Raw genomic sequence first — 14,806 nt, 5'->3', positions numbered from 1 at the left:
AGATGACAATCAACTTTAACCTGGGTGTGGATGAGGATGACATTGAGGAAGCCCTAGAGGTGGTTCCTGAGGAATTGACTAATGAGGAGTTGTTGGAACTAAACAGGAATAATAGCAAGAGAAAAGGAAACTGCAGAAGAATAGAAAGATCCACCAAGAAAATTCATGGTGAAGGGTTTAGCAGAAGCTTTTGTAAGCTTCCTAAAAAGTTTGAAAACATGGACCTCCACACTGAAAGGTTTTCACTGATAGAGAAGAATGTTCATGGTGTATTATCTGCTTACAAGCAAATCTATGATGAAAAAAAGAAGCAAACCGAGCAAGCCTCCTTGGACCTATTTCTGAAAAGAGTGACATCTCTTCAAGAAGGGCCTCAGGCAGGCCCTTCAGGGGTGTTCCAGAAAGAGGCAGTTATGCTACAAGATGACAGCTCCAGGCACGTTGTTGCCCCAGAAGTCCTTCCAGTGAGACAAGATGTGAAGGTAAGACAGTGATGTTGATGATCCTCACCCTGTGTAGGCCTTGGCTAATATGTTTGTTTGTACCTGAGGGTTTTGTTTTTGTTTGGATTTGTGCCTCTCAGCACAATGTTGGTGTGATGCTAAATGACCCCCTGCCCTCCAGAAGGGAGAACAAGGAGGAATGAAGGGGATGGAGGTACTCAAAACCCCATTCTGCCATTGAAAAATTTCTGAATGATGACCTGTGTTTTTAAGTTTCTTAATTTGTGCAATGACAGGAAGTAAAACATTTAAATGTTTATTGAGCCCTTTCCTTACACCAGGCACGCTGCTGGGTGCTGGAGACACAAGTTACAAAAGACAGTCTGTTCCAGCCTTAAATGATTGCAACAAAGAGACCCACTCCAACTGGCTTACCAAAAGGATTTTGTGCAAGCCCCTCACTACCTGGTCTACTCAGCTGTAGCCCAGCTAGAGGAGCCAATGACAGACCACAGTCACATGGAGAGACTCCCCTGCTTTTATGTTACAGGTTGTGGGGGGATATTTATCTTAGGAGCATTGAAGATGGCAATATCAGCATCTCTGGACACAGTCCCTGTTCTCAAGGTACTCTGAATTTAATAGAAAGGTGGACAATGAAACTGGCAATAACAAAGTCTGCTAACTGCAATGACCTAGTTAAGGGTCCGTGATACAAAAGCACAGAGGAGGCACGTCTAACTCAGATGGAGGGATGCCAGAAAGTTTTCTGTGTTAACCCCTGAGGTGAATCTTGAGGGTGAGCTCAAACAGCTACATCAGTAAGGCAAAATTAAAAATGTGGAGAATACCAAGTGTGAACGAGGCTACGGAAGACAGGGACTTGTATGCACTGCTGGCGAGAGTGCTGATACAGCTATTTGGGTTAACGTTCTGACAGTATTTAGTAAAATTAAATATGGTTAAACCTCTGACCAAGCAATCCCACTCTTAGGAATGTATGTCAGAGAAATATATGTCAAGGGATCAGATAAGTAAAATGTACCTACTTTAGAATATCATATAAAGAAAACAATAAAATATATGTGTGTGTATGTATGCATATACACTTATATATGCATATGTACATACAGCAACATGGAAAGACCTCAAAATAATATTAAATGAAAAGACATACAAAATGAAAATCGTAATACTACTGCTTTCAGCCAAGATGGTCAGACATGGGTAAATATAACCAATATTTTCCTTGGCATTTAAATCTCTTTGAAAGATAATGAACTGGGTGGAGGTGGGGGTTTGTAAAGAATAAAGGGGGCCAAATATGTAGTGACAGAAGATGATTTGACTTTGGGTGGTGGGCACACAATGCACTATACAGATCATGAATCATAGAAATATACACTTGAAATCTATATAATCCTATTAACCAATGTCACCCCTATACATTTAATAAAAAAAAGATAATAAACTGCTCAAAAAAATAATTACAATGCTTGTGTGGGAATATAAAATTATAAAATCACTTTATAAAACAATCTGGCAGTTTCATAAGAAGTTAAATATATACTTATCATACCACAAGACATTTCAATCCTAGGTATTTACTGAAGAGAAATAAAAGCACATGTTTGCACAAAGACTTATTTACAAATGCATATAGTGGCTTTATTTGTAATATACAAACTTTGGAACAACCTAAGTGCCCACCAACAGGTAAATGGAGAAACAAATTGCTGTGCCATACAATCAACATAATTGTGGATGAACAAAGCCAAATGTTGGAAATTTAGGAAAACAAATAATATTGACAGCTCTGAAGCAAAATTGATCAAGAAGAAAAAGAGAAGACAAATAAAAAGTCTTAGGAATGCAAATGAGGACAAAGTAGAGATGTAGCAGAGAATAAAAAAAAATAAGAGAATATTATGAACAACTTTATGCCCACATTTTTTTTAAACATAGATAAAATATAGATAAAATTTGAAATGAGACAAGAGGGACCCTACAGTCCTATCCTCTGGAAGGGCAGACACTGACGAATCTGTAGTGTGGACGGCAGAATATGCTTCACAGCCCATTTTTTGTAGTTTTACTGGGTAACAGGCCAAGGAACTTAAGGGAACTTGAAGGTCAGGAGAAAAGACTAGACATCAAGTAAACAGAGTGGGAAAAGCTTTATGTAGTATTTCCCTCCTCTTCAGTTAAGACCTCTGTTGGCTCTCTGGCGACATCTGCAGGCTACTGAGAGACTGAACGGGAACTGAAGGCCCTAGGCCAGGGAAAGAAAACGATTGTCTAGGACCAAAATCAACCAGATTTCTGGAGCCCTGTATAACGTGCATGTGAATCACCTGGAGATTTTATTCAAATACAGATTCCCATTCAGTAGGTCTGGGCAGGACCCAAGATTCTGCAGGTGTGTCCCAGGTGATGCTGCAAGTCGGCTTGGTCACAACCTCTTGTTGAGTAGCAATGCTGTAAGGGACTTTTTCAAAAAAGGGAATGTCAGAGGTGGAAAGGATATTAGAAGTCATCTTGCTCAGCTTTCTTATTCTGCAGGTGAGGAACTGAAAGCAGAAAAAAAAAGCAGGAATCACCACAAATGTAAATAATGTGAGAAGTTTTATTTGTCCAAACCTGGCTTTCTTATCTGTAATAGTAAACTAACTGTGCGAGCTCAGAAAGGCCATCCATCTCTAATATTTACTTTTTTAAAGATTTTTTTTACTGCTTGGCCAGTGTGGTTCAACCCATGTGAGTGTCAACCCATGCACCAAGAGGTTGCCAGTTCGATCCCTGGTCAGACACATGCCCAGGTTGTGGGCCCAGTCCCCAGTGGGGGGCATGCAGGAGGCGGCCAGTCGATGTTCTCTCTCATCGATGTTTCTATCTCTCTCTCTCCCTCTCCCTCCTCTCGCTCTCAAATCAATAAAGAAAAAAATTTTTTAAAGATTTTTTAAAATTGATTTTAAGAGAGAAAGGAAGGGAGAGGGAGAGAGAGAAACATCGATTGGCTTCCTCTTGCAAGCATGGCATGTGTCCTGATGGGGAATCAAACTGGCAACCCTTTGGTGCAGACAACGTCCAACCAACTGAGCCACACCAGCAACGGCAGCCACCTCTAATATTTAATGATGATATCACTTGCCCAAGTAAGGCCCCACTGCTCAGATAGAACAGCATGAACCTAGCTTAGTCTCCTCTGGTGAACTCAAGAGATCAAGTTGGATTTCTTTTTTTTTTTTATCCTCACCCGAGGACATTTTTCCATTTTTTGTTCAGGTAGAGTGGGAGGGAGAGAGGGAGAGAGAAACATCAATGTGAAACATCGAGTGGTTGCCACCCGCACAACCGACCAGGGCCGGGGACAAACTGCAACCGAGGTACGCGCCCTTAGCGGGAACCGAACCCGGGTCTCTCAGGACCGCAGGCCGACGCTCTAACCGCTGAGCCAAACCGGCCAGGGCTCAAGTTGGATTTCTGAGGACATCAAAGAATAATCAGACCACCAAATGCCCTGGGCATGACAATGACTGTTTTGTACAATGAATAATATTTTCCCCTGTTTTTCCTTATGCTGCTGGCTGAGGAAGTAACCAGTTCTAGATGAGGCAGAAGATGCTCCTGGTTTCCAAATGAAGTTGATATTTCTCAGAGGGTAAGAGCCCAGTCGAAGTTGCTGAAGGGGAGTTGGGGTCAGAAATCACCATAGGTTCTTCCTACGGCCATCTCTAGCTGCCACAACAAAAAAAGGCCAACTCCCAACACAGTGGCTCTAGCACATCGTCCACCAGATTACAGTGGGGCTGCCTCAGGCCTGACCCTTACTTTTCCCAGAGTATCCCCTTCCTGGGGTTCTGTGGAAACCCACCCTCCCCGGTGCCACAATTGCTCCTTGTAGCGAGGCTATGGGGAAAACACACAGGACTACTGATTTTAAATTCAAGGCCATTTAGAGACATATTCAGCTAACTCTCAACTATATTAGGTGTGGTTGGCCCAAGATTTGGAATGAATTACCTTGAAAAAGCAGCTGACACTGTACTTTATAATCCAGGGCCTTGGAATGAATGACCCCCCCAAACCACAATTAATTGGCAGAATATGGAAATAAGCACTGACTCATGGAATTCATTAACATTACCACATTACCATTTAAAGTAATGGTTAAGCTATATGAATTTAGAAACATAGACATTGACACTTGTATGTATGATCTGGCATGGAGTAGTGGAAAATTCCCTGAACTGGGAAGCAGGAGATAAGGGCTTTATCCCTGAGTCTGCCACTTACTACATGTGTGTCCTTGGGCAAGCTACTTAGCCTCCCTGGGACTCAGATTCCTACGTTTGTTAGATGAAGGGGCTGCATTAGATGATTTCTCAGTTCCCTTCCAGCTCCAAAATTTAAGACCTTTTTTTACAAGATAAATATTTTTATTTTTAAAAATTGAATTGTACTTGTTTATATAAAAGATGAGATTCTAGCCTTTTTGTTTTTTTAATCCTCACCAGAGGATATTTTTCCATTTATCTTCAGATAGAGTGGAAGGGAGGGAGGAAGGGGGAGAGAGAGAGAGAGAGAGAGAGAGAGAGAGAGAGAGAGAGAGAAACATTGATATGAAAGAAATACATCGATTGGTTGTCTTCTATATGACCCTGATCAGGGACCGAACCACAACCGAGGTACGTGCCTTTTGGTCCACAGGCCGATGCTCCAACCGCTGAGCCAAACTGGCCAGGGGTAGCCTATTCTTTTAAAAATAATAAATACACATGCTAATACTAGCCTAGGAGAAAACTCACAATTCCTACAGAAGAAAAATGTTGGTAGTAAGTGGTGTCTCATACCTTATGCCCTACACAGAAGAGTCTGCTCTGCTTGGGTACGGCGTACACAGCTTGGTGCTTGTCACCTGGGACCTTGATCATATCCTGTGTAGCTTCTTCAGCAACTACCACTGTGTCTGACACATAGCAGAACCTCATAATCATTGAGTGAGTGAATGAAAAGAAGCAAGTCATAATTTAGAAATTCTAAAATTCTGGCAAGGTAATTTCCTTAATCCTACTTCCAGTTACTAGCCTGTCTGTCTCCTCTTTAAAGTCAAATCTCAAGAGATGACCTACTGACTTCATTTCCTCACTTCCCACTCCCTCTCTAGCATGTTCAATCTGACATCTATCCCTTTAGGGGCACTGAAATAGTCTTAGGCTTATCTTGGTACTTCTGCCTTGGTATGATGATGGGAAAGGTATATTTGGTCTTGGTCCCTGGATCCTGGGACAGAGATCCTAAAACCCTTGTAATTTTCTGAGTGATAAGGGTGAGGGGGCCATCTTTTGGTACTTATAAGTCCCTTTCAACCATACCTGAGTCTATGCAAATGAGGTGACTCTCAAAGCATGGGGGCCCATTACCAAAGGAACCAATCATTTGATTAGAGGGTTGGAACTTCCAGCCTCACTGTGATATCTGGGGAAGGGAGAGGAGATGGAGATTCAGTTAATCACCAATGGCTAGTAATTGAATCAATCATGACTACATAATGAAACCTCCATAAAAATCCTAAATAGTGGATTGGAAGAGCTTCTGGGTTGGTGGGCAGGTAGAGATGCTGGGAGGGTGGTACAACTGGAGGGGGCATGGACGCTCCTTGCTTCTTCACCATACCTGCCCTATGCATCTCTTCCATTTGGCTGTTCCTGAGTTATAACCTTTATAATAAACTCAGAATAGCAAGTAAAATGTTTCCTTGAGTCCTGTTAGCCATTCTAGCAAATGACTAAACCGGAGAAGGGAGTTATGGGAACCCCTGGTTTGTAGATGGCCAGTCAGAAACACGGGAGACCCAGGCTTGTGATTGGCATCTGAAGTGGGGGCAGTCTGGTGGGACTGAGCCCTTAACCTGTGGGGTCTGCACTACTAACTCCAGATAGTTAGTGGCAGAATTGAATTAAATTGTGGGACACCTAGTTGTTAACTACAGAGAACTGGAGATATGGTTGGTGTGAAAAACCTTCCTTGGCGGAAGCAGAGTCAACCTCTGTATTGCAAAGTTCTAGGGGGTACCAACCCATCGCAGTCTATGGGGAAGTTCCCCTAGAGTTCTATAGTGCACAGCCAGCTTAGCTGTACCAATTCAGAAAATAGCTTCTGCTCTTTCAGAAGGCCTGATCTATTTTCTGTCTCCATAAATTTGCCTATTCTAGACATTTCATAGAAATGGGATCATTCAACATGTGGTCTCTTGTGACTGGCTTCTTTCACTTAGCCTAAGGTTTTCAAGGTTTACCCACATTGTAGCATGTATGAGGACACACTTCATTTTATTAAAATTGGTGAATAATATTCCACTGTATGGATATACCATATTTGGTTACCCATTCATCATTTTATGGGTGTTTGGGTTGTTTCTGCCTTCTGGCTATTATGAATAATGCCGCTATGAACAGTCATGCACAAGTTTTCATAAGGACATATGTTTTCATTCCTCCTGGGTGTATATACATGAGTGGAATAGCGGGGTCAAATGGTAGGTCTATGATTAAACAGCCAGACTGTTTCCCAGCAGCTGTACCATTTTACATTTCCACCAGCAGTGTATGAGGGTTCGGATTTCTCCACATCCTTGCCAACATGTAGCTAGGGCTGAAGAAAAATTCTGATTGCCTGCCCCTCCCAGGAAGATGCCATATCCCTTAAGCGAGGGCTGGGAAAAGAGGAAGCCCTGTGTTCCTGCCTTCCCGGGCCTGGAACGGAGCTAAGCAGGAAGTGGGGAGGGAAGGACTGAGTCATAGTTCAAATGCTACAGACTCTCACTGTTCTTACCAAGTTTTACTAGATTTTCTTGCGTAAATATTTCTTTATTTGCTATATGCCCTAAGGACAATTTTCAGAGATTTTAAAAATAATTTTCACACACTATGCTTCTTTTGTTGGAGATTGCAGAGCCCCTGATGCTGTCATTCTGAAGGTGGAAATCTAAATGTTTGCGTTAAAGCTGCTGAGACTGTGGTCATTTGGTGTACAGCACAGAAAACTATCACAGAGAGAACTGGAGCTCTATAAAATTTACTTTGGCAAACATTAATGTAGGTTAATCAAGTGCTGGAATAAATTAAGAATTAGATTAAGTAGAAAGTGATAATATTTAATGATTAATGAAAAATACATTGACTGCACCTATTTCAACAGTGAGATCTTTTTATTTATTTATTTTTATTTTTATTTATTTATTTTTTTTTTTGGAACGTGCCCCTAGTGGGGACCAAACCCGGGACTCTCTGGTCCACAGGTCAACACTCCAACCGCTGAGCCAAACTGGGCAGGGCTGCAGTGAGATCTTTTTATGCATGATTTTAAAAGAACATATTTTTCTCATTTGATAAATTATGCACAACCAAAGCACCACCACCACCTCGTGCCCGTATATATTAATTACAGGCAAATACATTTTATTATTATTATTTTTTAATCCTCACCCGAGGATAGTCTTTTTATTTATTTATTTTTTTTAGATAGAGTGGGAGGGAGGGAGGAAGAGAGAAAGAGAGAAACGTTGATGTGGAAGAGACATTGATTGGTTGCCTCCCACACAACCTGGCTGGGGACTGAACCTTGCAACCAAGGTATGTGCCCTCGAACGGAAATTGAACCTGAGACCCTTGGGTCCACAGGCTGATGCTCTAACTGCTAAGTCAAACCGGCTAGGGCCAGGCAACATTTTAGAAGGTTAAGTAAGCCAGTGGATTCCGTATTTTTAAGTTTCACTGACTAGTTAATTACAAAATATTGGGAGACTGTTGTAAGGTTGCCTACTTTAATATTTTCCATATAAGGACATCTTTAAAAAAAAACCATCTACACAAGCCATCGCCATTTCAGATCTGAAAGGGCATTTAAACATCAATAAAGAAAGAAGGTTATAATCTCAGAATTATGAAGGGTAATCTTTTTAATGGAATGTGTTTAGCCTTCTAAAATGTCATTTATTTACCTTATTTTATTCCTTTTATGGTAGACCTCTGTTACTGATCAGAAAATTGGCATTTTGGAACCATCAAAATTTGCAAGCAAAACAAATAAGAATGACAAACGTAATGGGCTCCCTTGTTTTGGCAAGGTGCCCCTCCCCCATTTGTATATTTTGGAGGAAGCCAAGACTTAATTTCTGTCAATCTATAAAAATCAAAACACTGAGTGAATATTTACCTTACCAAAATATTTAATAAACATTCCCCTGAATACATAGCTATCATGGTATACTATATTTACATTTTTATACTCAACCATTTGTTAAAGGAACTTGGAAAAGTAGAGGAATTGAAAAGATAACAGTGTGTGCATTGACATTCAGCCATAAATGGAGATTAAGCATTTTTGAAATTATAAGGTATGGAATAGGGAAGTAGGATCCAGTGTGAAATGCCAGATTTACACAACATTTTTCAGGAACACGGCTAGTTTGTAAAATAAGGAACACTTAAGTTGCTTATTAACGTAATTTAGGGTTAAGTCCCAGGACAGTTGTGTGTTATCATACTCTATCGCTGAGAAATTCTCCTGCACTTGAAGAGCAGTGCAGCTGCTCTGGGCTTCGTCCAACTCAGGCTAATTTCTCTAAAATTCTTTATATGGCCAATAAAGTCTCTGGAGCCTTCTTACTGTGATTAAACGCTAGCAAGGGCCTTGCCAAAGCCACTTAGCAAATAATTGGCATAGTAGGTTTCCAGAAACTGAGTGGCCACAGGCAGTCACAGCAAAGATCAGAATCAAATTCTGTGGAAAATATGTCACTTTTAGAGAAAGGAGTCGGCATTCGTTTCTGGCTTCGCGGAGTCTGTGGTCAAGGCGTCCCGTCCGTGGTGTTCGCTGGAGGTAAGTGGAATGCATCATTGGTGCCTTCTTTTCCATTTTTAATTCCATGTCGCTCCTCCAGAGAATTAGAAGAGTTATTTTTCTCTTCCTTTTTCCCTCTTCACAAGAAAAATCAGGTAATGCACTCATCCCACAAGTTATTTGGAAGATGAGGAGTAACCGGGGCAAAGCAAAATATATTCCAAACAAATCTCTTAAGTGTCTTTTTTTCCCCTCTTCCTCACAATATAACATGCTTTGAAATAAATCATAATTCTGGCAAAAAATAATAATAATAATAAAGCCTCCCCCTTGGACTGAGGGTGGGGAGAAAAGCTCAGATTCCACCAAGCCAAAGGGAGGTCTGAGTAGATACATTCCATGCTTCACAGACAGATCAGAATGGTCCTTTCCTATCCTTTCTTCCTGTTTGTGAAGAAACCAGCCTTCAAGTCAGCATATTCAGGGCTTGCTCAGCTATAAGGTGCAGCTTATAGCTGACAGTGAAAAATCACCTGGGAATCAGAGCTCTGGGTCCAACTTTGGTGACCAGTTAGTCGGTAGCAAGGTTCATAACCGAGACGACACCCTAAGCCGGACAGATCAGTCAGGCATGTGTTGAAACTAGGAGTTCTCAGGGTTGCACAAGTTCAAGATTTAAAACATAAATGATGAGGCACCTGCCAGGCGCTTACACGGCCAAGTCAGGGACTGGGGTTAAAGGAAAAGTGTTACCCCAGCATGTTTTGGTCTGCCCATCTTGTCACAGGCAAGACCAAAAGAGGGTAGTTCTCGTCCATAAATATTTATGAAGAAGTAACCAAGTCTATACTTGGAAAAGGAAGACAAAGATAAAGGAAAGATTTTCAGAGCTAAAAATGGTAGATTGGACATATGCACCGTCTTTCACTCCCTCCCTAAATCCTGGTGAAACAAGAATAAAGTGATTTTGTCTTTTTAAGACGTAAACCTATAAGAACGTGCTAACAGAAAAAAAGAAAAAAGCAACATTTTGAAGCTGGACAGCTGGTGGATGAGTGGTGAATGACTTAGAATAAAAAGGCTGAATGTTAAGCATGAAGTGAAGAAGGCTACTGAATTCTCGAAAGGCTTAGGACGCAGAAGCAATAGCTGCTTTTGCAAGTGGGGATGAAGATGTAGCTAAAACTAGACAATTAATTGAAAGTCTGTTTAAGAAACAGCAACCAAATCAGAAGCAATGATCATCCCTAACACCCCCAGATTGTGGTCTTAAGTATCAGTTCCCACTTCAAAAAGAAAAAAAATGGGAGCCTTTTTAAAATTTATTTTATTTATTTATTTTCTTTATTGATTTTACAGAGAGAGGAAGTGAGAGGGAGAGAGAGAGAGAAACATCAATGAGAGAAAACATCGATTGGCCACCTCCTGCATGCCCCTCACTGGGGATCAGGCCCACAACCTGGACATGTGCCCTGACTGGGAATCAAACCGGCAACCTCTTGGTGCATGGGTCAATGCTCAACCACTGAGCCACACCAGCTGGACAAAAAAAAAAAAGGGAATTTTTTGAAGAGATGGTTGATACCAAGTCTGGAACAAGAAATGTACAAGATGAGTCTGAAATATCTTGTCATATCAATTAAAAATGAAGCTATTAAAAACTATTAAGATCATGTAAACAAGATTCAGGAGCCAATTTGAAGAGGCTCCCACTGGCCAAAGATGTTATACTATGAGTGCCAGTAAGAACCATAGTTGCAATGAATGAAAATCCATCAGATCTGTTGAAATATTATAAAAAATGTTTTTATAATGATATTTAAAAAAAAATTTTAAGTAGTCACCTTTGGAGGATGACTGGTAACCAATTCATAATTTGAAAACTGGTAAATGAGGGGAAACAATGAAACATTTATTTATTCCACCTTTTTAAATATAGATGGTGTAACTGGGTAACGAAACAGTATTTGAGAGGAAACTAATAAATGAAAAATAACCAATAGGGTTAAAATATCACTATTTTGTTTACACAATGAAATACTACTCAGCCATTAAAAGAAGGAAATCTTAATGGACAAAATAAACAAACAAAATAGAAAGAGACTGCCCTGGTCGGTTTGGCTCAGCGTTTAGAGCATCAGTCAGGGACCAGAGGGACCCGGGTTCGGTTCCCACTAAGGGCACGTACCTCGGTTGCAGTTTGTCCCTGGCCCCAGTCGGGGTCGTGCGGGTGGCAACCAGTCGATGTGTCCCTCTCACATTGATGTTTCTTTCTCTCTCCCTCCTGCTCTATCTGAAGATAAATGCAAAAAATAAAAAATAAAAATGTCCTCAGTGAGGATAAAAAAAAAAGAAAGAAAGAGACTCATAGATACAGAAAACAGACTGACAACTGTCAGAGTGAAGGGGGGGGGCTGGGTGGAAAAGGTGAAGGAATTAAAATTTTAAAAACCGACTCATAGACATAGACAACAGTATGGTGACTACCAGAGGGGGAGGTAGAAGAGGGTAAAAGGGGGAGAAATGGAGACCAAAGGTGACTTGACTTTGGGTGGTGAACACAGTACAATATACAGATGAACTATTATAGAATTTTACACCTAAAACCTATATAATTTTATTAACCAATGTTTATGAATCTCAATAAATTTAATAAAATTTTAAAAAATAAATAAATTTTTTAAATCACCATTTTTTAACCTCCAATAAATTAATAGATCTAGGGATTGAGCATTAATACTACTAACATCATTAAAAAGAGACAACCAGACATGTGCCTCCTGATGAAAAGGCGTGCCACCATCTAAGATTTAATATATATGAAGCAAAAACAAACAGAACTACAAGAAGAAAGAGAACTCTACAATCATAATTCAAGAGTTTAGCACCCTTCTTTAAATAGTCAATAGAACAAGTAGAGAGAAAATCAGTGAGTATATAGAAGACACTATATACATAGAATATATGTTGTTCTATATGTAGAATAACTCTGCTGATTAATTTGATCTAATAGATATTAATAGGCTAATCCACTCCAAACTGTAGAATATACTTTTTCTATACATGCACATGGACATTTCTCTAATATAGACCAGTGTTGGGTCATAAAAATAAGTCTCAATAACTTTCAAAATAAATGTCAAACAAAAACCTTAGGGAGTATTTTCTCTGACCTAATAAAATTGCATTAGAAATTAATAATACTGAGATATCAAAAATCTCCAGATGTTTGGAAATTGAAAATTACACTTTATTAAATAATAAATTACTAGAAAAATGTGACAATATTTTGAACTAAAATATAATGAAAATAATCTGTGTGATTCAACTAAAGCAATATTTAGAGAGAATGCATAGCTTTAAATACTTATATTACAAATGAAAGAAGGTTTAAAATCAACTATCTAAATTTCTACCTTAAGAAGTTAGGAGAAGCCCTAGTCAGTGTGGAGAAGCCCTAGTTGAAGCATTGTCCCCTACACCAAAAAGTGGTGGGTTCAATTCCCAGTCAGGGCAGATACCCAGGTTGCAGGGTCAATGCCCAGTTGGAGTTTGTGCCAGAATCAACTGATCGATGTTTCTCTCTCACAGCGATGTTTTTTTTTCTCTCTCTCTCTCAAGTCAATAAAAAAAAAAAAAATTTAAAAGTTAGGAGAAAAAAGAAAATTAAATTCAAAGCAAGTAGAAGAAAGAAAATAAAAAAGGTAAGCGCAATAATTAATGAAACAAAATATAGACAAGCAATAGAGAAAGTGAGCAAAGCCAAAAGTTTATTTTTTGAAAAGATTTATAAAATTAATTATATTCTAGCAAGATTGCCACCCCCCCCAAAAGAGGGAAACACAAATTACTAAAATCAGGAATGAAATAAAGGCATCACTACAGATACTACAGAAATAAAATGACAATAAGGGAACCAAATTAACAAGTTTATGTCAATAAATTTGAGGACTTAGATAAAATAGACAAAGTCTTTGAATGACACACTTATCAAACCTGACTTAGAGAAAATCTGATTACTTCATATCTACTAAAGTAGTTAAATTTGTAAATCACAGAGGAATTCCACTAAATGTTTAAGGATAAAATAGTACTACTTTTAAACTCAGAAAACAGAAGAGGAGGGAATACTTCCTCACATTTTACAAAGTCAGCATAACTTTGATATCAAAACCTAATACAGATGTTATGAGAAAAGAATATTACAGGCCAGTATTCTTCATAAATATAGATACAAAAATTGTTAATAAAATATTAGCAAATTAAATCCATAAATACATGTATGATTATTTATATAAAGTCCAAAAAATTAACTAGAACTAATAAATAAATGACAAGCTATTTGCTCAACATACAAAAATCAATTGCAGTGCTTATACTAAAAGCAAAAAAGTAAAACTAAAGTGGAAAACAGGACTATTTACAATAGTATTAAAAACATAAAATAATAATATATTTAACAAAATATATGCACAACCTCTACACACACACACACACACACACACACACACACTATAACGCCTTTGCTAAGAAGACTTAAATAAATGGTGTTCGTGAATGTGAAGATTCAGTATTGATAAGATAATTCAGTAATTTTTATGGAAAATCAAGAGCCTAAAATAGTCAAAACAACATTGAAAACAAAAAACACAGTTTGGAAGATGGCTACAGGCAGGACCGAAGAAAGGGTGAGTGTGTGAGAGAGTGAGCAAGTGTGTGAGAGAGTGTGAGTGGACGTGAAGGTGGATGACCAAACCCAACAGCGCAGAGCCACAGAGCAGAAGGTTCCTGTGCTGTGGACGGAGCAGCCGGCTACCTCGGTAAGCGGCCCTTCAGGGCGCTTCGCCCTGCACCATGGGGAGGACCCACCATTTTGGAAGATCCCGGGTCTTCCCTGGGAGGAGGCAGTGGGAGCAGCTAGGGCCCAGCAACCTGAGCCATCAGCACACCTGGCACCATTGGACCAGTGGACACTCTGTGTCAACACAGACCGGTGCACAGTAGTGGAGCTCCCAAGGTGCTGGTCACCAAAGCCACGGACAGCCCAGAGTCCAGCACCGTCCCCCATAGTAGCAGCCCAATCAGAGTCCAGATATACCCCCAGCAACAGAGGCTGGGGAGCAAACATTTATACCCAGGCAACAGAAGCACAAACCAGCAGCTGAGACCCACCCCCAAAAACTACAGCAAAAGCTGAGCAGGAGTTAAGCCCCACGGGGCAGCAGCACTCCCCAACTGCCAGCAGTGGGACCTGGGTCTCCACAGAGGCCTGTACAGTCCAGTAGCCCACAAGTGCAGTGGGAAACCGGAGCCCAAAAGAGACTGGTGCAATCCAGCTGCCCGCCCATGGGAACTGCGGAGTGCAGGGGCACCAGAGAGGCCTGTGCCACCCAGCAGGGACTGTGTAATCCAGTTACCCGCAGGACCTGCAGGGTGCTGAAGCACCAGAAAGGCCTGTGCAACCCAGCAGGGACTGCGTGATCTAGTTACCCACGGGGCCTGTGGGGTACTGAAGCACC

This window comes from Molossus molossus, unplaced genomic scaffold (assembly GCF_014108415.1).
Source record: "Molossus molossus isolate mMolMol1 unplaced genomic scaffold, mMolMol1.p scaffold_m16_p_4, whole genome shotgun sequence".
Classification (NCBI taxonomy): Eukaryota; Metazoa; Chordata; class Mammalia; order Chiroptera; family Molossidae; genus Molossus; species Molossus molossus.
Note: the sequence above shows the minus strand (reverse complement) of the source record.